This window comes from Amphiprion ocellaris, chromosome 16 (genome assembly GCF_022539595.1).
Source record: "Amphiprion ocellaris isolate individual 3 ecotype Okinawa chromosome 16, ASM2253959v1, whole genome shotgun sequence".
Classification (NCBI taxonomy): domain Eukaryota; kingdom Metazoa; phylum Chordata; class Actinopteri; family Pomacentridae; genus Amphiprion; species Amphiprion ocellaris.
In genome coordinates this window covers 33438961-33461872 of record NC_072781.1, presented here as the reverse complement: position 1 = coordinate 33461872, position 22912 = coordinate 33438961, and the positions used below count along the sequence as shown (strand labels likewise).

The window sequence follows — 22912 nt, the reverse complement described above, 5'->3', positions numbered from 1 at the left end:
CGTCCTCCCACGTCCTCCCACGTCCTCACCCGTCCTCACCCGTCCTCCCCCCTCCTCACCCGTCCTCCCCCCTCCTCACCCGTCCTCCCCCCTCCTCACCCGTCCTCACCCATCCTCACCCGTCCTCCCACGTCCTCCCACGTCCTCACCCGTCCTCCCCCCTCCTCACCCGTCCTCCCCCCTCCTCACCCGTCCTCCCCCATCCTCACCCCTCCTCCCCCATCCTCCCTCGAACCCTCCTCATGTAAACATTGAAAACTTTGTGAGAGTCTCTCCAGATGTTCTCCTCATCCCTGCTCCTCATCTGGCCCTTTATTCCCTCCGTCTACCTCCTTCTACGTTCTCCTTTATGGTTTTGTTCTCTTTGTGTCGCTCACATCCTCCTCCGACTCTCTCCATCCTAAACTCTCCATCCTAAACTCTCTCTGCCGTCCTTTCACTTTTAGCTCAATCAGCTGAAACCTTAATAAAAGAAGCCATTATTTCCCGCTAATATTCGGGATGTGACAGATGTGCGATCTCTCCGTCCTTCCTCTTCCCTTCTCCTCCATTCTTCAGCCTTTTCTGCTCTGAATGTCTTTGCTGACTTTGTGTCATTCACGTCTTTTTCTTTCCCCTCCAACATGTTTCTTTATTAACCATCTGCGATCCCATTTCCCCTTTTTTTCTCCTCGTTTCCTCACATTTATCTTCCTTTCCATCCTCTTCGCTGTCATTCTTTATCTGAGACGTATTGATTCTTCTGCACTGTAAAAATAAAAATCTGTAAAAAACGCCGCCCCAGTGAGCCAGAAAATGGAAGAGGAGCTTGAGAAAGGCTCGTCTTTGGATCCAATCTGTGCTATTTTCTCCAGCAGGCAGTGAAAGCATCAATAAAAGCTGATTTTCTCCAAGTTTCTGAAACGTCACAGGTGTAAAAATGCATTTCTGTCCAACCAAAATAACATTTCTTTCTAAAAGTTAAAGCCGTTTAGTCATCGAGGAACAAAGTTTTGAGTGAAAATCAGACTGCAGCTTCACCTTAATATATATTAAATAGTGCAAATCTAATTATATTTGTAATTAAACACGCTGCAACAATCAATTAAAGGTGCAAAAAAAGAACTGTTAATACAGTAGAATACTGAGATTTTCAAAAGCTTTAGAAACTGCAAAAATAATGAGAAATGTTTGCAAAATAATGGTCTTTTTAAGCTGAATTAAATAGTTTACGAAATATTTGTAATTTAACAAGACAGTGAAAATCTGTAAAATATCACTAAAAAATCCTTAATGAACACATTTTTTCTTTCCTGTAACAGCCAGCATCTGTAAAAGAATTATGCTTTTTGCGGATTTAAAGAGAGAAAAAAATTATGAAATGACACAAATGTTGTAAAAGAATAAATAACTGAATATAAATAGAAAAGAACATTATTTACAGTTTTACTGATTTTTTTTACAGTCAACATGTAAATTAGTACATTTTTATGTGAATTTTTCTTAAGATTATTTGTGGTCTAATGAACGAATTCTGCAAAATAACTGTCCAAAAAAAAATTATTTATCTTTTTTCATTCCTTAATAAACATGTTTTTTCTTTCAAATCACAACCAATATCTGCAAAATATTTACATTTTTTGCTGATATAAATAGAGTACAAAATTATGTAATTACACAGGCAAATATTGTAAAAGAGTAAGTATAAAAATAAATTAAATAAAAGGCATTACTTACAGTTTTGACCCGATTTTTTAAAGTAAACTAATACCTTTTTGATGTGATTTTTTTGAATGAAAAAACTAAAATAACAGTCAAAAATTTCTTTACTTTTTTCTCTTTTATGTGTAATTTTTTTTTTAAAATAACAGCCAATATCTACAAAATAATTAAATTTTTTGCTGAAAAATTTTGTCATTTTCATGGAAAAAAAAATACTATTTTTAAAAATACACATTTTTTATGTGAAAATTATTTACAGTTTTGACCTAATTTTTATTTTTTGTTTTGTTTTCAACAAAACAACAACAAAAAAATCAACATGGAAATGAAGACCTTTTTTAAATGTGATTTCTCTTAATATTATTTGTGGTTTAATGAGCAAAATCTGCAAAATAACCGTCAAAAATTTTTTTATCTTTTTTCAGTCTTTAATAAACATGTTTTTTCTTTCTACTCACAACCTATATCTGCAAAATAATTGTATTTTTTGCAGATAAATGTTGTTATTTTAATGTCAAACTCTGTAAAATGACGATTTACTATTTGACTTGGACATTATTTACAGTTTTGACCAGATTTTTTCTGTGATTTTATGAGATATAATCTGTAATTTAATGGGCAGAGTAAAGTTAAAATTCATGTAATTTTTGCAGTGCATGATTTTATTCTTCCATCCGTCTGGGGGAGAAGTGATCTGGTGATAAACAGATTCAGTTTCTGCTCGTTGGAATTCAGAGCGAAGACCCAGAAACAAGTAAAAACCTGAACAGACGGGACTCAGAGAAGGAGGAAGAGGAGGAAGATCTGCACACCTTTTCATTTCTAACATCTCCTGGGCTTCTTCTGTTTTTATTACACTCTTTATTTGCCTCTCTGTCTCACTTCACTTTTTATTGCATATTCTCCTCCTGTATGCATCTTTTTTTATTTATCTGTCCTATTTTATTCCTTCCTGGTGTCCAAAAGTATGTGGACAACCAAACCTTTTGTGTATATGAGGGGCGTCCACATATTTTTGGCCATATAGTTCATAAACACAAATAGAAATCTGCTGATTTCTCTGCAGCAAATCTCACCAAAAGTATGTGGACATCTGTATGTTAAAACACGTGATTACTGTAAAGGACATCCACATACTTTTGGCAACACTGGTTGCAGAGAAATCAACATATTCCTATGTGTATTTAAGCACTATATCACCAATAGTATGTGGACACCTATCGTCATATTCCATATAGATGTAAGGTTTGGTCGTCCACATACTTTTGGACACCAGGAATGAAAAAAATAGGACCGATAATTTTTTTTAAAAATGCACGCAGGAGGCAAAAATGCAACAAAAATAGAAGGAAACTAGACAAAAATGAAGAGGTGTGCAAGTTTCTGATCTGGCCAAAAGTATGTGAACACCTGTATATTAAAACACGTGATTACTGTAAAGGATGTCCACATACTTTTGGCCATATATTCTACAAACAGAAACTTGCACACCTCTTCATTTCTAACATTTTTGTGTAATTTTCTTTTATTTTGTGTGCATTTTCTCCTCCTGCATGCATCTTTTTTTCATTTATCTGTCCTATTTTTTCCATTCCTGGTGTTTTATCACAAACAACTTTTTTTCATGCTTTCTTGTTTACTTATTTTAGTTTTTTCTGTATATTTTTCCACTTTAAAGCATCAGTTCTGGTTCCTTCTCTCATTCCCTCCTTGCTGCCACACTTTGACCTGTGTTTATCTGGCCCTCGACCCCTCCTCCATTCATCCCGGTATTGATCGAGCTGTCCATGATATGCCATGGTGACTGACAGCTACTAATTGGCTTAATCCCACCCCCGGGGGCTTGTAGCTCCACGGCTGATCTGGATACAGCTGTCCTATTGTCCACCGGCCGACACCGAGACCCCCGGGAACCAGAGGCTGATGAGACGGTGACATGGAAACACGCTTCTGTTTTCACTTAAAGAACGACTCTGGTGCATGAAGTGGAGCACAAAGGTCCTTTAAGACGAGACGCAACCTCACATAGAGACACTTTAAAGAAGTCTACAGTGTATCTACACCACCCCACCTGAACCTGGACCATCTCGTGTTCGTTAAACACCATTAAATGGCACCAGAAAGGCTTCAAATGTGCAGAAATAACATACAAGGAAAGTTTTCTTTTTGTGTTAAGCATGTCCTAGTGTTGATGCTGAAATTGCCAAAAGTATGTGGACAGCTAAAGGTTACTGTTATGATGATTTATAGAGAAATGACCCCAAAGTGTCCACATACTTTTGACACTTCTTCCTCTTCTCCAAACCATATAATTAAATAAAACACTTTATGTCCAAAAGTATGTGGACGACCAAGCCTTACATGCATATGCACTAATGATGAAGAGTGTCCACATACTTTTGGATCTATAATATACAAGCAGACACTTTAAGACAGACAGAATTGGGCTGTTTTCTCTGCAACAAGTATGGTCAAAAGTATGTGTACAGGTAAACATTGCATTGCACTAAAATACGTCTACATACTTTTGACTATATAATGTATAAGCAGGTAAACACAAAAAGAAATGTGCACATTTCTCAAAAACAACTGTATGAACGACCAAGCGTTACCTGGATACACAATAAGATGATGGGTGTCCACATACTTTTGACTATAATGTATAAGCAGACACTTTAAAAGCTACTGAACACCTCTTGGCCATAAGTATTTGGACGGCTGAATGCTGCATTACCATTAAACTGTGTCTGAATACTTTTGGTCACATTTGCATCTCTGATCTGTTTGAGCTCTAAGATGAATCATCTGAGCTCCAACGGTCCCTGAACTACACGCAAGGCCGTCAGCGACATGGAAAACAGATGGAGGGAGGTGGTCGCCATGGAGATGAGAGGCGGGATTAGTTGTGCTCTATTGAGGATGTGAGGAGCAGAACTTAGAGCAGGGGTCACCAAACTTTTTCAACCTGAGAGCAACTTCATGGGTACTGAGTCGTACGAAGGGCACCTTGTTTGATACAAACTTCCTCAATAGCAAACTTGCGCCATCATCTTTAAACAATAATAATGATGAAAATAATATGTAAAAAGACTGTCTGATCACATTTATGTTAATTATTCCTTACAATAATTATTAACAATGATTTCCACAACAATGACGGTAGGAAACTCACACTCACACACACACACACACACACACACACACACACACATATATATAAATATATGGAAATCTGTTCCAATATTTAAAAGTCAGAGGTATCCCATCTCTGAAACTTTGGTAAATATCTTTCTTGGCAGTTTTTTATGAATCAGCATATTTGCAGCATTTTGTTCAAAATCACACCAGTTACATTTCTGTGCAAATTATCACTTCTAACATTTTTAGGAAATCATTAACTGTCATCAAATCATGCTTCATTTGTGCAAACTACTACCTTTGTAACATTTATGAAATTATTTTCCACATTTTTGTGTAATGGCACGGTGTTTTGAATGACAACGTTACCTCTTTCTCTGTCTGTAAATGTGTGTTAGTGGGAAGCCTGGCATTGCAGAGTTTATCATGTCTTACCTTTACCTTGCAGCTCACAGTTCAGATGGTTCAGTTTCCCAGTGATGTCCGTTAAAAATGCAAGGGCAAGAATCCACTCAGTGTCCTCAAGTAGCGAGGTGTCTTCCCCTTTGGATTGCATCAACTCTTTAATTTCGGCCAAAAGTGACAAAAAACGCTGCAAAACTGGTCCCTGCTGATCCATGGAGTTTCTGTGTGTAGTAACAGGTCACCATGTTCATCTGGCAGCTCCTCCAGCAGCACCTTCAATGTCCTGGTTGTTTGGCTTTGGAGACATTTATGATCTTCACGACACGAGTCATCACATGATCAAATCCGGCCACTTTTGTACATACATATGTCCTGCTGGTGAATGCTGCAGTGGTAATGTAGGAATGCTGGGAAGTCTGGATCACCTCTGCATCGTACAATGAAGCCTGCATGGCGACCCGTCATGGAGGGAGCCCCGTCCGTAGTAACTAAAACAAGCTTTTCTAATGGTACATTTTTATCCACGAAGAAACTTTTCACCGCGTAGCAGATGCCAAAGCTGCTTTTAAGTCCCGGGTTTTCCTGTCCGTAGTGCGTATACAGTCTATGTGCGCTAGCAGGTGGCTAGTTAGCATGGAAGCTTTGTAGCAGCTAAAGTAAAGTCTCTCCACATTGTGCCGCTTTGCCGACGCAATAGTCGCCCCGCAAATACGACACATACCTTTATCTTTCACTGTCGTGAAAAAGGACTCTTCCTCCCAGTCATCGTGGAAACAGTGTTTTTTCTTCCACTTCTCTGTCATGTTTTGGGGATAAAAACCACATCTAACTTCCCAGACTGTCTGCATCCGGAAGCTTCAGCAGTGACGTGGTGGTTTGACATGCGCAGTGAACTCTGACTCGGACACGGTCAAAGTTCATTTACACCGAACACATTTTTGTTTTTAAAAAATTATAATAAAAATTGTAATTTGAAATCTGCATGAATGTAAGTATTTTTGATTTAAAAAGAACAGCAACTATAATTTTTTATAAGGAATTTCATGGTGATTAGTGTTATTTTTCGAACATGTGTTGAGGGCAACTCAATGGTCTCTGCGGGCAACCAGGCGACCTCAGGCACCGTGTTGGTTACCCCTGAACTAGAGGATCTGAGCCTTCAGAAACGTCCAATCAGAGGTCAGGATCTGTTCACCTCCAGCTGCAGAAGGTCTGATGGAGGACAATAAGAGGTCGACTCCATTAAAAGATCCATTAAACTCATAAAAACCTCAGAAAGAAGCTCAGATCCTGATTAATATTTAATAGCTTTATTCTGTCCTGTCAGCTGTTAAGAGTTCAGCATCCTGAAGACGGAATCCAAAAGTAGGACACAAAAACTTCAAATAATGTTCTGTTTCTGTGGTCCACTGGAAAAAAAAAGTTAAATCTGCATTTTTTTAAAAAAACTATTTACTGCCATTTTCCCATTTTTGTAAAATTACTGATAATATCTAGTAAATACAAGTAATAATAATTAGTACTAATTTACTAATTAAACTAATAAATTTTACTAATACCATAAATAAATAGAAAGAAAAAATGCTGAAGAACAGTAAAATGATAATAAAAAATAAAAATGTAATATACAGATTTTACCTGTTATGTTAAAATACAGATATTTTCTGGTAAATAATTCATTTACATGTTAATTGCAAAATACCACGATAATGTTGTAAATTTATGTTCTTTTATGACATTTGACAATAAAATTACATTATTTTTTACTATATTTAAATCAGAAAATTATATATAATATTAAATATAATATAATAATATAAATATTTGCTAATTTGTTAAAGGAAAAAAATTGCAAATTAAAGATTGAAAAATGTTTAAAATATATAAATAAATAAATAAAAAATAGGATTTTACAGATTTTTCCTTTCTTAAAAAATCACATCTCATAAAATCATAGAAAAAATTGAATTGAATTTTTTTTTTTTTTTTTAACAATTGAATTTCCCTTCAGGGATAAATAAAGTTATTGTATTGTATTGTAAAAGTGCTAATTTAATTAAAATTCAAAAACTGTAAATAATATCCACATCAAAAATCTGTATTTTTATTGTTGTTTGGCAATATTTTCCTCAAAAATTACAGTTTTAATGTACTTAAATCAGCAAATGACATAAATATTTGCCAATTTGTTGACAGAAAAAATATGTGTATTAAAGATTTTAAAATGGTAAAATATATGTATATATATTAAAACAAACCTTTTACAGATAGTCCTTGGTTTGTTAAAATACAGATATTTTCTAGTAAATAATTAATTTACATGTTATTGTGTTGCAAAATACCATGAGAATACCATACATTTCTGTTCTTTTGCGACATTTGACACTAGAATTACACCATTTTTTACTGTATATGTATAACAAATTACATATTTAGATATTTGCCATTTTATTGAAAGAAAAATAATATGTTAAAGACTGAAAAATGGTATTTTTTTTCCCAAAACTTTTATCCTACAGATCTGGTTTCTAAAAAATACCGATAATATTTAATAAAATCACAGAAGAAATTATTAATTCACATCTTAACTGTTTCAAAAAAAGCCAAAAATTGTCACAATAATTTGTTCTTTTACAATGTTTGCCCATTTTTACTGCATTAATAATTTGCAAAATACAAATATTACAAATATTAGCCATTATTTGCACAATTAAGACTTTGTGAAAAACATTGCAGTATTCTATAATTTTTTAACATATTTTTGGAATCTTTGCTTCCAGATTATCACAGTTTCTTAAACAGATTTATTATTATTATTATTATTATTATTATTATTATTATTATTATTATTATTATTATTATTATTAATAATAATAATAATAATAATAATAATAATAATAATAATAATAATAATAATAATATTATTATTATTATTATTATTATTATTATTATTATTATTATTATTATTATTATTATTATTATTATTATTATTTTGTAGAGTTGCAGCCACTTCCTGTTCAAGATCTTTTTGTTCCAAACTATTTTCTTGCTCATAAATATATATATCTTTCAGGAGTAAATCTGAAGTTACTGATTAAAAACTGACTGGAAAATAAAGCCAGTTATTGAATTTTATAAGTTAATTAGTGATTAATTTGTGAAGATGAACAGGAAGTGGAAGCAGGAATTGATCGTCGATGTTTTGGATCATTACTCCTCCAGGCATCTTTAATGAGCCTCATTAAACCTGGAACCTCCTTCTTTTACCCACAAACCCCCGAGAAGAACACCGGAGGACACAGGGGTCATTGTAGCAGACGTCCTCCCCGTCCTCCTCCATCCTCCTCCATCCTCCACGTCCTCCTCCATCCTCCTCCATCCTCCACGTCCTCCTCCATCCTCCACGTCCTCCTCCATCCTCCTCCATCCTCCACGTCCTCCTCCATCCTCCACGTCCTCCTCCATCCTCCTCCATCCTCCACGTCCTCCTCCATCCTCCTCCATCCTCCACGTCCTCCTCCATCCTCCACGTCCTCCTCCATCCTCCTCCATCCTCCACGTCCTCCTCCATCCTCCTCCATCCTCCACGTCCTCCTCCATCCTCCTCCATCCTCCATCCTCCTCCATCCTCCACGTCCTCCTCCATCCTCCTCCATCCTCCATCCTCCTCCATCCTCCACGTCCTCCTCCATCCTCCTCCATCCTCCATCCTCCTCCATCCTCCACGTCCTCCTCCATCCTCCTCCATCCTCCACGTCCTCCTCCATCCTCACATCCCTCCAGATAAAGATAAAACCTCCTGAACACTGAGAGTCTTTGTTGTTCTGCTGCTTCTAAAACTCCACCAACACAAAAAGCTTCGTGTGAAACTGAACCGAGCTGCAGAAGTCGCTCCTTAAACTGATGCTTGTCGATTTAGGAGCAGCCGAGTGGAAGTTTTTCACCTTTTTCAGGTGAAATGTTATGAAGGTATAATATTTCTGTGGCTGTTCTGGACAACTGTTCTGACCTTTTTCTACAGAAAATGTCCTGATGTTTTATTTATCCGATATTTAATTTAGCAGCAGTGATCTTTAAGAGCCAAACATCACCTGGTTTCACTCCACATGAAAAGAAATTTATCAAAGCAGATAGAAAGAGAAAAAAATATGTAAGAGGATTTCCATTTTCCATTTATATTTCTGTTTTTATTATGCGTTTTTTCAGAGCAACTTCGGTTTAATAAGAACTCCTCATTAGAGATTCAGGAAAATATACGTTTAGAAGTGTCTTTTTTAGGAAGATTTATTGTTATTTTAAAGACTTCCTCTGTTTAGTTCAGTTGTTATTAACAATAAAAAGTAAAACTATTAAAAAAAGGCATTAATTTACACATTAACTGTAAAAACAGACCAAAACTGTAACCTTGAATTTGTTCTTTTCCAGCATTTGTCTGGACTTAAATCAGTAAAAATTACTTTACAGCTATTTGCCATTATTTGAAAGGAAACTTATATATATTAAAGAAAGAAAAATAGTAAATAATTAGAATTTTGAAGACGGAATCTTGTACAAATATTAGAAAATATGCTGCAACACAATAAAATATGTCTTCATACTACAAAATATATATATAAATATGATAAATATGTCTTTAGACTATAAAATACATCAATAGTCAAGATCTTTAATTTTGAATAAACACTAGAAAATACGTTGTACCACTATAAAATACACATAAACGCTATAAAACAGTCTTAATGCTAAAAAAAAAAAAAAAAACATGTATAAAGACCAGAAAATGTGTCATTAAAATTCAAAATTCAAGATCTTGAGTAATGAATCTGGAATAAATGCTAGAAAATAAGTCTTTCAACTGTAAAATATACATTTTAACATTATAAAATACTTTTAAACACTATAAAAGACATCAGCACTAGAAAATACACGAGAAAATATCTCTTTGAGATTCCAGATTCAAGATGTTGTATCTGGAATAAACACTATAAAGTATGTCTTAATACTAGCAAATATGATGTTCCACTATAAAATACATATAAACTCTATAAAATATGTCTTAACACTAGAAAATAGGTATAAAAATTCTAAAATATGTCTTTAAGATTCAAATCTTGAATCTTGAATCTGGAACAAACACTATAAATTACGTATTGATACTATAAAATACATCATACCACTCTAAAATACACATAAATACTATAAAATATGTCTTAATAATAGAAAAAAAGGGATAAAAATGATAAAATATGTCTTTAAGATTCCAGATTCAAGATGTTGAATCTGGGATAAACACTATAAGATATGTTTTAATTCTAGAAAATATGATGTTCCACTACAAAATACATATAAACACTATAAAATACGTCTTAATATTAGAAAATAGGTATAAAGACAAGAAAATAGGTGTAAATAAACAATATAAGGTATGGCCAAACACTATAAAATATGTTTTAACGTTATAAAATAACACCATAAAACACACACAAACCCCATAAAAAGCGTCATAAAGCTGTAAATGCCACCAATCATTAACCCTTCTGGTCTGTGTGTTATTCTCTCCTTCAGCCCAGTGCATGATGGGACATGTTGTTGGCTAAAACTGTCACTTATCATTCAGACAGAACTACTAGTGGAGAAGTCAGACTCAGTCGAGGTGATTCTGTCCAGAAAACCTCCGTCAGACACTCCTGACCTCCAACGACACCTTCATGAGGCGTTCAGGTGCTGCTCAGGTTCTCCGCTGTGACTCTGCTGGCTCAGCTGAGTGCGAAACCCCCAACATGCATGAACACTCACACAAATACACACCTACACACACATACACACACATATTACACACACATAACACTCACGCAGGGCGACCTTGTGCGTTCGACCTCACCACCGGACCACAAACAGCGACATCACAATAAAAATAAACGTGACAAAGTCGACGTCGCTTCACATGAAACGAGTCTGAAAGAAGCTCGGAGCGAAACGAAGTAAAAATAACCAGAAAAGTCTGAAACGAGCTGCAGCCAGCGCTCCTCCTGAAACCATGGCGATAAACGACAACATCTGAAGCTGAAATAAACATCTGGAATATCCGATCTATCTGGAATAAACATCTGGAATATCTGATCTGAAATAAACATCTGGAATATCCGATCTATCTGGAATAAACATCTGAAATATCTGATCTGAAATAAACATCTGGAATATCTGATCTGAAATAAACATCTGAAATATCTCATCAATCTGGAATAAACATCTGAAATATCTCACCTATCTGGAATAGAGCTGCAGCTTCATTTCTATCTGTTAAAATTAGAAAATCTGACTGTCGGGAGGTATGAAAAGCCAAAAATAAAAAAAGAAATCACCTAAATGACACCATTTATCACCCCGAAACTGAAAAAACACAGAAGGAATCATCAAATTTACAACTTTCCAACAGTCCTTGAACTACTCATCATCACCAGGAAGCCAAATTTAAACCTAAAATCACTAAATTTTATTAACATCATTGCATTCTACACGTCATGTTAAAAAAATTGGCTAAAAATAAACCGTTTGCTCAAAGCAGATTCTGTAAAAAACTAAAAATTCTGCATACCTCCATGCAATTAGGAAGTTATTTACTCAGCTGTGACCAACAGTGACGTGATGAAAATTCAGAGTTTTTTGAATGACCTGCAGTGACAAACACTGAGGTTTTATTATTTCTATTAAAGCCACATCTGAGCGCCAACTGGTTAATTTAAAATCTGATGCTGAGCGCTAAAATAAAGCTGCAGCTTCATTCCTATCAGTTAAATTTATAAAATCTGGCTGCTGGCAGGTGTGAAAGACACATTATTTTCAAAAAAATCACCTAAATGACAAAATTCATCACCCAGAAACTGAAATGAAGTGCTCATCTATGATGTCATTCAGTCAAGAAATTAAGCTTTGAAATGTGATATTTAATCCAAACAATTAAATTCTGCATGTCTAGTTTAATAATTTGCCAAAAATAAAGCGTTTGCTCCAAACAGATTCTGTTAAAAACTAAACATTCTGCACTTATAACCGTAACTGTGAATATATTTGAAACTCAGCTGTGACCAACGGTCAAATGACAGAAATTCAGGAAGTTTTCAGCTGAACTGCAGGAAGTATTTACTCAGAGCAGAGAGGAAATGAAAAATCAAAATGTAAAGAAAAGGGAAATATCTACAGTAAGTGGAGCTAATATTTGCTTCCAGAGTCTATTTTGTATTGATTCTCATCTCTTTCAGGTCATTTTGTGTTACTTGGCAGCATTGTTGCATCATCTAGTTGATATTTGGTGTCTCTTTGTGGTAATTTTGTGTCTATTTTTTTGCTCATTTTGGGTCTTTTTGTTGGTTGTGTCTCAGTTATGTAGTTTTTGCATGCATGTATTTTCACTTTGCATCTATTTTGTGTTGTTTTGCACCTTTCTGAAGTCATTTTGTGTCTTTTTACTGCATTGTCGCATCATGTAGTATTTTGTATTTTTTGCTCGTTTTGCGTTTTGTCGTTGGTTCTGCCTCAGTTTGGTGGTCTTTCCATGCATATATTTTCATCTTGCATCTATTTTCTCTTGGTTTTTGTCTCTTTCAGGTCATTTTGTGTCTCTTCTACATTTTTCTGTCATTCTAACAGCGTCATACAGCACAGAAGCCGTTTAAATTCTCTCTCAGGACTTTATATTGCGGTTACGGCGAGGAAAAACATGCAGAAGCTGCTTGACGTTCTGCAGTCTAAAGGCCAGAGTTGTTCCTGTGTAGGTTTTCTTTCAGACCTGGACGGTAAAGGATCTGCCTCGGATCACCTCCGCCTATATTTAGCTTGTATAGCCAACAACAATTAGCCCATCCTGCAGGAGGATAGATCTTTTGTCCTTTCACTGAAACCTGAAGAGACGCAGCGAGAGGCAGATAAAGGAATGGAAGCTGTTCAGCAGGAAAGAGGCCGATAACAGAGCAGATACGCCAACAACAAAAACAGAAGCTCAGAGGAGAAGCGACGTATAAATGAGTGACTCACGGTCGGGGATTAAAGCAGGAGGAGATCCTGAAATTAATACCGTCCAGTGAAGGAGCGGCAGTCATTTCCAATCATATTAGCGCTTTAGACGAGTCACGGTCCACGAAGCAGCGCTGGGAGAGGAAGAGGAGGAAGAAACGATACCAGAAAGAAGGAGAGTTCAACGGTAGAGACGTCCAGCATGAAGCCACGTTAGGTTTACAGGAGAGTTCAAATCTGCAGGTTACAGCTTGTTAAAGTAAAATAAACCTAAAAGAAATCATTGTTTTGCTGTTTTGGATGAAAATGAATCAACTAAGCAGCAAAATTACCAAAAGAAATAGAACGTAGTGTTTAAAACTGAACTGATAGAGCAGTTTAGTTGAATAGTGACCCTAAAAATGGAGGACAAGTTTAAAACATGTTGTAAAAAAGTCATATTTTAAGTAAAATTAGGAGCCTAAACTGAACCAAATATGTAAAAATGTCCAACAAAATGGAATATTTTCCATTATCGAACCTCATTTAATCAGCTGATGCCTTTAAAAAGCAGCTTTTATTCAAACTGGACCTGTTCTTTCTGTTTTTATGCTCTAATGTTGTTTTTACGTACTTCTTTTGTGTTTTTGTGCCAGAAAACGAGTAAAAACTGGAAGTAAACAGCGACAAAAATCCATATTTATGCTAAAACTGATGATCTGTCATCATCACAGGACACAAACCCCTGATGTTGCCTTTAATTTACACTATTTATCATTTATTTTCCTTTAAAATACAACTGAGAAAGCAGTTTAGCTGAATAGTGACACTAAAAAGGAGATCAGATAAGATCTACTTTATTCACAGGTTTGTGTCCTGTGATGATGACAGATTATCAGTTTTAGAATAAATCTGGATTCTTGTCGCTGTTTACTTCCACTTTTTACTCGTCTTCTGGTTTGGTTTTGTTGCAGAAAAGCACATTTCATGACACAAAGTACAAAAAAATCAACATTTTTACACGTTTGAGGCACCAAAATATGTCTTTTTTACTATGTTTGAAGCTTCTGCTGCATTTTCAGCGTTTTTTCTGTGACCTGTACGGATGTAAAGTAAGAACAGATCTGTGCTTTGTGAAATAAATGCAGAAAAGACCCTGAAATGGTAGCTGAGATGCAGTTTCTCTGCAGAAATCCTCCTGGATGATGGTCCAGCAGCAGCAGCAGACGATGTTTCTACTCGTTGTTCTTCCTCTTTGTGCCTCCGAGCTGCTTGTTCACATTTTCCTCGTTCTATTTCTGTCCTCAGAGCAGCTCTGTGTCATCAGCTAATTTCTCACTTCCTCGTTAGCGTGCCGACGGAGTCTGAACGATGAGGCCGAAGACGGAGATGGAGGGACGAAGATGAGTCACCGGGAGGTAAACCAGTTATCAGGACGTCCACAGTCCTCGTCCAATCAGATCAGCTCTGTGTGCGTTTGAGTCATTTTGTCATTTTGCCAAGTTTGGAGTAATTTTTTGGACAAATTTCAAGGAACTGCTGAAAGATTTTGAGCCATTTTTGACAAAATTTAAGTCATTTTGAAACATTTTTTAGTTATTTTACATCTATTTTGAGTCATATTAGGCAATTTAGATGAATTTTGAACCAATTTTGAGTTTTATTGGACAAATTCCAAGTCCTTTTGCATCATGTTTGAGTCATTTTGGACAGGGTTTTAAGTCATTTGCAACATCTTCCAGTTTTCTCACATTTTCAGTAAGTAATTTCTGAAAGATTTTGTGGCATTGGGGACAAAATGTATGTCATTTTGGAAACATTTAGAGTCATTTTACACCTATACTGAGTCATACTGGACCATGTAGAGACCTTTGCACCAACTGGACACATCCAAAGTCATTTTACACAAATTTAGAGCCATTTTGCACTGATTTTAAATCTTTTTTTGACAAGGTTCAACTCATCTTGAGAAATTTTTCAGTCATTTCCTACCAATTTTGAGTCATATTAGAAAATCTTTCATTTTGCACCAAGTTATAAGTAATTTGCACCAACTATCATGTCATGTGAACATGTATCATTATGGACAAAATTTAAGTCATTTACAGGATTTTTTGAGCCATTTTGCATTAATTTTTAGTAATATTGGGCATTTTTTTGAGTCTGTTTTGACAAATTTTGTAATTTTGGCAAGTTTTGGGTAATTTTTTGACAAATTTCAAGAAATTTCTAAACGATTTTATGCCATTATTGACAAAATATGTCATTTTGGAAAATTTTGCAGCCTTCTACACAAATTTTGAGTCATTTTGGAATAAACTTTCAACATCTTTAATGTCATGTTGAACACATTGTGTCATTATGGACAAAATTTAAGTCATCTAGGGGATTTTTTTGAGCCAATTTGCACTGATTTTCAGTCTTTTTTTGACAAGTTTCAACTCGTTTTTGACCAATTATGAGTCATATTGGACAATTTTTGAGTCTGTTTGGACAAATTTTGTCATTTGGGCAAGTTTTGTGTAATTTTTTGACAAATTTCCAGTAATTTCTGAAAGATTTAAGTGGCGTGTGTGTGTGTGTGCGTGTGCGTGTGCGTGTGCGTGTGCGTGTGTTGTTTAGATATGTGTGTGTGGACCTTCTGGTGTCACCATCAGCTCCGGCGCTGCAGTATAAATTCTGTTTACACGCAACACACTCCTGTTTGGAGATGATCTGTAGCTGCTAACAACACACACCCACACACACACACACACACACACACACACACACACACACACACACACACACACACACACAGTCTCTGTACCTGCAGGCTGTCCGTCCAGAGTTCACCTCTACAAATGTGCTCATCAGCAGAATTAACTGGTGACGATTAACATAACCACGTTAATTATGGTAATCGGCCTGAAGAACACACACCGTCTGCAAGCACACTATAAACACACACTCTACAAACACACACTCCCGCAGCGAGTGTGTGTGTGTGAGTGTGTGTTTATAGTGTGAGTGTGTGTTTATGTCAGGTTTAGTGGAGATCAACAACAGCGGGACGAAACGATGGAGGCGACCGACAACTGATTTTAAATTTTTTTTTTAAATTGTTTTTGCCAAAAAACTACAAAACTTATTTAATAATAATTTAGTGTAATTTTACGTTTTCCAGTTTTGTTTAATCACAGATAATAAACAAAAAAGTTTTTAAAGAAATGGCAAAAATTAATGTTATTTTACATTTTCTCACGTTTTATTAAATTACACATTTACACAATGTCTTGAAAAAATCTCAAGAAAAAAAGTATTAATTTCACTTTAACCAGAAAACAAAACAACAAAACTGTGAATAACAAATAAAAACAATCTGTATTTGTAATAATAGTCATTTATTCTTTTGTATTATTTGAAAATTCCACCATTCAGACAAAAAATATTATTTCACACATATTTGCTGTCATTTAAAAGAAAAATTATATATATTACAGACTAAAAACTAGCAAAAACGACTTTTAAATTATTATTTTATATCTAATTATGCAAATTATATATTCTCCTTGTTTTGTCAAATCAGAAAAATCCAGAACACAGAAAGAAGTGATAAAGAAGTGATAATTTACACATTGAAAACTGCAAATAATGTCACATTAAAATGTGTCTTTTTATGAATACTAGACAATTCTTATATTTTTCATTTTAGTGAGAAAATTCCCCATTTTTTACCATTTTTAAATCAGCACAGAATATTATTATTTTATGCATCTTTGCTGTTACTTAAAAGAAAAATTATAAATATTTTCGACTCAAAAGTATACTTTTAAATTATCATTTTGTATGTAATTATACACATTTTTATTATTATATATTCGCCCTGTTTTATTACATTAGAAAAATCTAGTAAAGCACAGAAAAAAGGTGAAAATTCAAGTTGAAAACTGCAAATAATGTCACAGTAAATCTGCATTTTTATCAATGCTATACTGTTTTATATTTTACATTTTAGCATAAAATTTCACCATTTTTACTGAATTGAAATCTGCAGAAATTATCGTTCATTTACAGATATTTGCACTGTCAAAAAATCAAGCTTTTTTTAAAAAAAGGTATAAAATTGCTATTTTACGGATTTTTTAAAATCTCATAAAATTGCAAATTTTTTTACATTTTTTTTGACTGAAAAAAAACAGGCCTACACTGTTAATATTGCATTTTTACATTTTAACAAATTTTACTGTATTTAAATTGAATAAAAATTGTCTTATTTTACATTTATCTGCCACTACTTTCACCATTTTTTGCCATTTTTGAACGTTGTAATATTTTACTGGTTTTTTTTACATATTTATTTTGATCCATTTCTGCTGAATTTTTCAATTTTTTTCATCTTCTTAATGTTTTTTATAAACTGGGTGATTTGGATGATTGAAGGAAGCGATGAGATAATATTTCTCTGCTGGAAGTGTGTTGAAGGATGCCGGCTGCAGTGTACAGAGGAAACGAACACAGAATTAATTATTATCCTGAATAATGAGAAGCAAACGACTCATTAAATCTCTCCTTGACCTCCGGCTGCAGCTTCTCTCCTCCTCGTAGAAACTCGTCACTCCGGACGTTTCCTCAGCGTTCAGACGTTATTCATCAGCAACAAAAAGAAGAAAATAAAAATCTACAAATCCTCCCTGACCTGATCTGAGTGGCTTTAGTTCCGAAGTGCAGAGAAAAAAACCTTTTTCTCTCCGTCACGTGACGTCGTCATGAGACGTCGAACCTCGTCACGGAAAACTAATTACAGCCGATTATAAGATCTGCTAGAAATAAATATAGAAATACAGAAATACATAAACCAGCAGCTGCAGTTTATCTATAGAGCACATTTCACACCACAAAGTGCAAAAAAACAAACATTTTTAACAGCGTATTTAAATCACCACAGAATATTGTTTCACACATAGTTGCTGTTAATTAAATAGGAAAATAATATATATTGTGGACAAAAAAATCGACTTTTAAATTATTTTATATACAATTATACACGTTACAATATTATATATTTTCCCTGTTTTATTAAATCAGATAAATGATTAACATGTTGAAAACTATCAGACTTTTACTGACTGTAAATCCACCTGGAGAGGAACATTAAACCTAAAAGCAGGTGTCATGATGTTTCCGTATTTCCTCATGTTCCCATTTAATCATTTTCTGCAGTGAATAACCTCAGCGTGACGTTTTCTGATCAAATAATGGGATCATGTGACGTTTCTCTGCTGGACCGACGTGAACTCTGAGTTTAAAACGTTCTTTTTCTGACATTTAGAGCCGATAGAATGAAACTCTGTCACACGGAGGAAGCAGGAGCAGGAAGGACGGGAACTCTGGAGCCGCTGGGATGGAGGAGGAATAACTGAAACCACATGAGGAGGACAAAAACCCACTAGAAGTTCTTCTAAATCTGCGTGAAGAACAGAGGAGCACCTGTGGAACCAGACAAAGCTCCTCTGTGCTGCAGGACTGGAGGTCAAAACACTCCTTCAGGGATTTAGACTCTTTATGTAAAAACAAAAAACTGGACTTTTTTTACCTAAAAAAAACTTGACATGAAAAACCAGTTTGACCAGTAAAGCTACTAAATTACAACATCTAATAAAACGACTCCATTTCACCTTTTAGTCGGGAGTTTGTGTGTTTTTGTGGTCCTTTTGTGTCTTTCTGTGGTGATTCTGTGTGGTTTTGTTGTGTTTTTGCATCTTTTTGTGTTGCTTTTGCGTCTTTTTGTGGTGCTTTTGTGTATTTTTGTTGTGATTTTTCATCTTTTTCTGGTGATTTTGTGTGTTTTTGTGGTGGTTTTGTATATTTTTGTTGTGGTTTTGCATCCTTCTGTGGTGCTTTTGTGTGTTTTTGTTGTGATTTTCCATCTTTTTCTGGTGATTTTGTGTGTTTTTGTGGTGGTTTTGTATATTTTTGTTGTGGTTTTGCATCCTTCTATGGTGCCGTTGCGTGTTTTTGTGGTGATTTCGGGTCACCAGCATGCAGACGATTGGAGGAATAATTGAAACCACATGAGGAGGAGAAAAAAAACAACGTTGTTGTGAAAGTGTGCGACCAACAGAGGAGCACCTGTGGAACCAGACAAAGCTCCTCTGTGCTGCAGGACTGGAGGTCAAAACACTAATTACTGACTCAGAATCATTTAATCTGGTCCAGGACAAAGATTAGAGTTCTAATCCCATCAAAACGCTGCCGTTTGAAATGACAAACCCGTCGTCTACCTGGGTCCCCATGAGAGACTCTGCAGGAGAACAAACCAGACGTCCTCCAGCTGCAGCTTTCTGAGGAGAATCAATTCAACCTGAAGCTCCTCCAGCAGCTCCTGGATCCACCAGAAGCCGTCCACAGAGGAGCTGCAGATTGAATCCTCTCCTCCAGAGCAGATCCTCTAACCGGCTCTCCGTCTCAGAGCTGCAGCTGAAGCCCAACAGCTCCCTCTGTCGTCGCCACAAACTCCTCTTTTTTTCCCTTTTCCCCTCAGAGCAACTAGTTTCCAACGATGGGACGGAGCAGCTGCCTCCTAATGAAATATAAATACAGTGATTAGAGCGTAATAAATGAATCCCTCTGTGAGCCACGTCAGCACTGCGTCCGTCTGAGGAGATCAGCATCTTTACAACGAGAGGCTCACAGCCGCCACAAATCACTTCATCTGGAGCTTTTTAAGGTTCGCAGAGACGAAAGAAAGACGAGAAACGATCGAATACAAGAAGAGTTCAGGTGTTTGTGTCTCTGAGGGGTGGTTTTCTGTGATTTTGTGTCTTTGTTGTGAGTCTGCATTTTTGTGCTGATTGTGTGTCTTTCAATGGTGATTTTGCATCTCTTTGTGGTGCTTTTGTGTCTTTCCGTAGTGATTTTGTGTGTTTTAGTTGTGATTTTGTATCACATTGTGGTGCTTTTGTGACCTTCTGTGGTGATTTTGTGCATTTTTGTGGCACTTTTGCATCTCTTTGTGCTGAAGTAACGAAATAAAAGCAGATTTCAGGTGTGAAATCGACGTGAGTGCAGCTATGAACCTGTATATCTGCAGGAATGTGCGTCTTTGTGGAACCTCAACCAGAACCTGCAGCATCTGAACTACGAGCCGTGATGCTGCCCTGCATCCGACAAACGTTTGTGTGTCAGATTGTGTGCGATTTCTTGGCTGAACATCAGTGGAAAAGCCGATAGCTCACCCACCGGCTTTCATCTGTCGGGATCCGGGTTCTGTGCTCCTGAAATAGCTCCGAGACGTTCCTCTAGTGGGGATTCTGTCCTGCGTTTTAACAGAGATGATCTCTTCCCTTTCCCCCTCATACCCGACACTAAACCCCACTTTTTTGCGGGAAATGCTCGAGCGACGACGGGCCGGTTCTGGTTTCAGGAAACCAGGAATCAGGCTTTTTGTTTCTCTGATATTTAAGCAAACAGAACCAGAAACTAGGGACCTTCTTTTCCACAGAGTCAACTTTTAGAGCAGGGAAATGAACAAATAAGTTGTAGTTAGGAGCTGTTTGTGGGCTAATTGGTGAAAGGCCTGTCTGAGAGGAGACCACAGAATCAGGAAACAGAGGAACTTACTAAAGCCTTTTCATATTTAACAAACTGTCTGCTTTTTTTCTACAGGAGTGAATAAAACAGGAGCAGCAAAGGGTTTGTTGAAGGGCTCCCAGCAGGCTGGAGGGAGGAGGAGGGAGGGTGAGACGCAGAAAAGGGGTGAGAGGAGGTGAGGGAGGGAGCAACAGTGTGGGAGACAGAAGGAGGGAGGTGGAGAGGGAGAGATTATTGCCTGCTTGAGAGCAGCAATCTCGAGCTGTGCCATGAATACCAAAGAGGAGCGCACGGTGCTCCGTCGACGCCTCTCGGCTCGGAGCGCAGCGGAATTGCAGATGCCCAAATTAAAAAACAGCCACAGCTCACTCCAGTCCACGCACTGAGCGCACACTTTGAGCACATTGCCCCGCAACAATCTAAAGCAGATGAGACGTGGCCCTGCGGGGAGGACGAGCCAAACGCACGGAGCTAATTGAGCGCAGAATGAGCGTGAATGAGGCTGATCTGGACGCAGCTTTTTATGCAGTTTGGCGCAAAGACGCAGCTCAGGGTGAAGCTTTCAGACAAACCGCAGAATGAAGCGGGAGAAAAATAAAGATTAAAAGAAGATGTGGAAGAGAATTCAGAGGAGAAACGGGCCGAACACAGCCGCAAACCTGTGCGTCACTTTGGCGGATCATTTCTGGTGTGAATCCGCAGAAAAGTTGTGCGTCTCGGTGCGCGGAGCCGCCGGGAGCCGCCGGGAGCCGCCGGGAGCCGCCGGGAGCCGCCGGGAGCCGCCGGGAGGCACCGGGGCAGGTCAGCCTCCAGACGTGGCTCCAAATGTGGCGCAAAGGAATGAGCGCAAACACACACACATACAGACACACACACACACACACACACACACACACACACACACACACACACACACACTGCGCCAAAACTTGAGAAAACCGCACAAATCCCAACCAAGTGCGGACCGTTAACGGCTCAGAAAACAACAGTTCCCACATTCACAGCAGCGCCACTGCGCAAAGATCCGAGCAGCTTCTCCTCTGTAATCACCCAAAACCAGGTCCCCGTGGCCCCCCTTCCAGTCTGCATTAATCCACAGCGGGACCGGAACCTCCCCGGCAGCCCGGTGCACCGACACTCCGCCGGTTTTTTGCGCTGCTCTGCAGACGGAGGCGCACCGAGGCGGACAGGAGGACCGGATCCAGGTTCTTACCTTCAGTCTGGAGACTCCGTGCGCAGTCCGGCTCTCCAAGGAAATGTCCCCCAAAACCATACAAGCCCGGCGGAGACAGTCACTTCAACACATCCACGGATTTACACCCGGTTTGTTTTCTCTGAAGGGTTAAAGAAAAATAAAAATCAGAGGAAAAACCAAACGAGGAGCTGACAGACGGACGGACAAGAATAAGAATCCGGGGAAAGAGACGCAGCAGCAGCGGGAGGTTGGAGGAGAAATCACCGGAGCATCCCTCCCTTCTCCGGCCAACTGAAATCCGGTAAACCGTCACACAGCGCCGTTGGTCCGTCCTCCCTCCACGAGCCTCGGAAGCGGTGTGAGGGAAAGTGAGCGGCGCGCAGCGGCGGCAGAGAGAGAGGGAGAGACGGAGGGAGAGAGGGAGGGAGAGAGGGAGGCAGGGGGGAGGAGAGAGGAGGAGAGGCGGACCAGGCCGCCGATGGAGGGCGTCTGAAACTAGGATAACCTCCGGATCACATCAAACCTCCTCCTGCTGCTGGAGGGAATCAAAGAAACCAGATAAAATAAAACCTTTCCTCCTCCAGTGATCCGACTAAAACACAGAAACATTCATTGATGGTTCATTTATTTTACTTTGTTTTCATCCGGAAACCTGCAGGACTCCACATGAATGCAACAGTTGCTCCCTCTTCATTGGCTGAGCGGATTTAGAATCCCGCTGGCAGCCAATCAGGGCGCAGGAGGGGAGGAGCCTCAGAGGAAGACCCTCATTTCTAAAATGCGATTGGTCGAATGGGCTTTAAAATATCTGCAGACCAATCAGAAAAGAGGAGGAGAAACCAAAAATAAAGTACAGAATGGCTGGTTTCCGTGACCTCTAAAGCTAAACTTCATTTATTCATATATTTATGG

General features: G+C 37.5%; 1 protein-coding gene across 1 annotated transcript in view; it reads right to left on the bottom strand.

The window, feature by feature from the left end:
- cdh11 (cadherin 11, type 2, OB-cadherin (osteoblast)) overlaps positions 1–22372 on the bottom strand; it is a 107353-nt gene extending 84981 nt beyond the window's left edge. Inside the window, exon 1 of the mRNA XM_023263846.3 lies at positions 22019–22372. The gene's annotated coding sequence lies outside the window, so the exon portion shown is untranslated. The remainder of the gene's footprint in view (positions 1–22018) is intronic.
- Between the last annotated feature and the right edge of the window lie 540 nt (positions 22373–22912).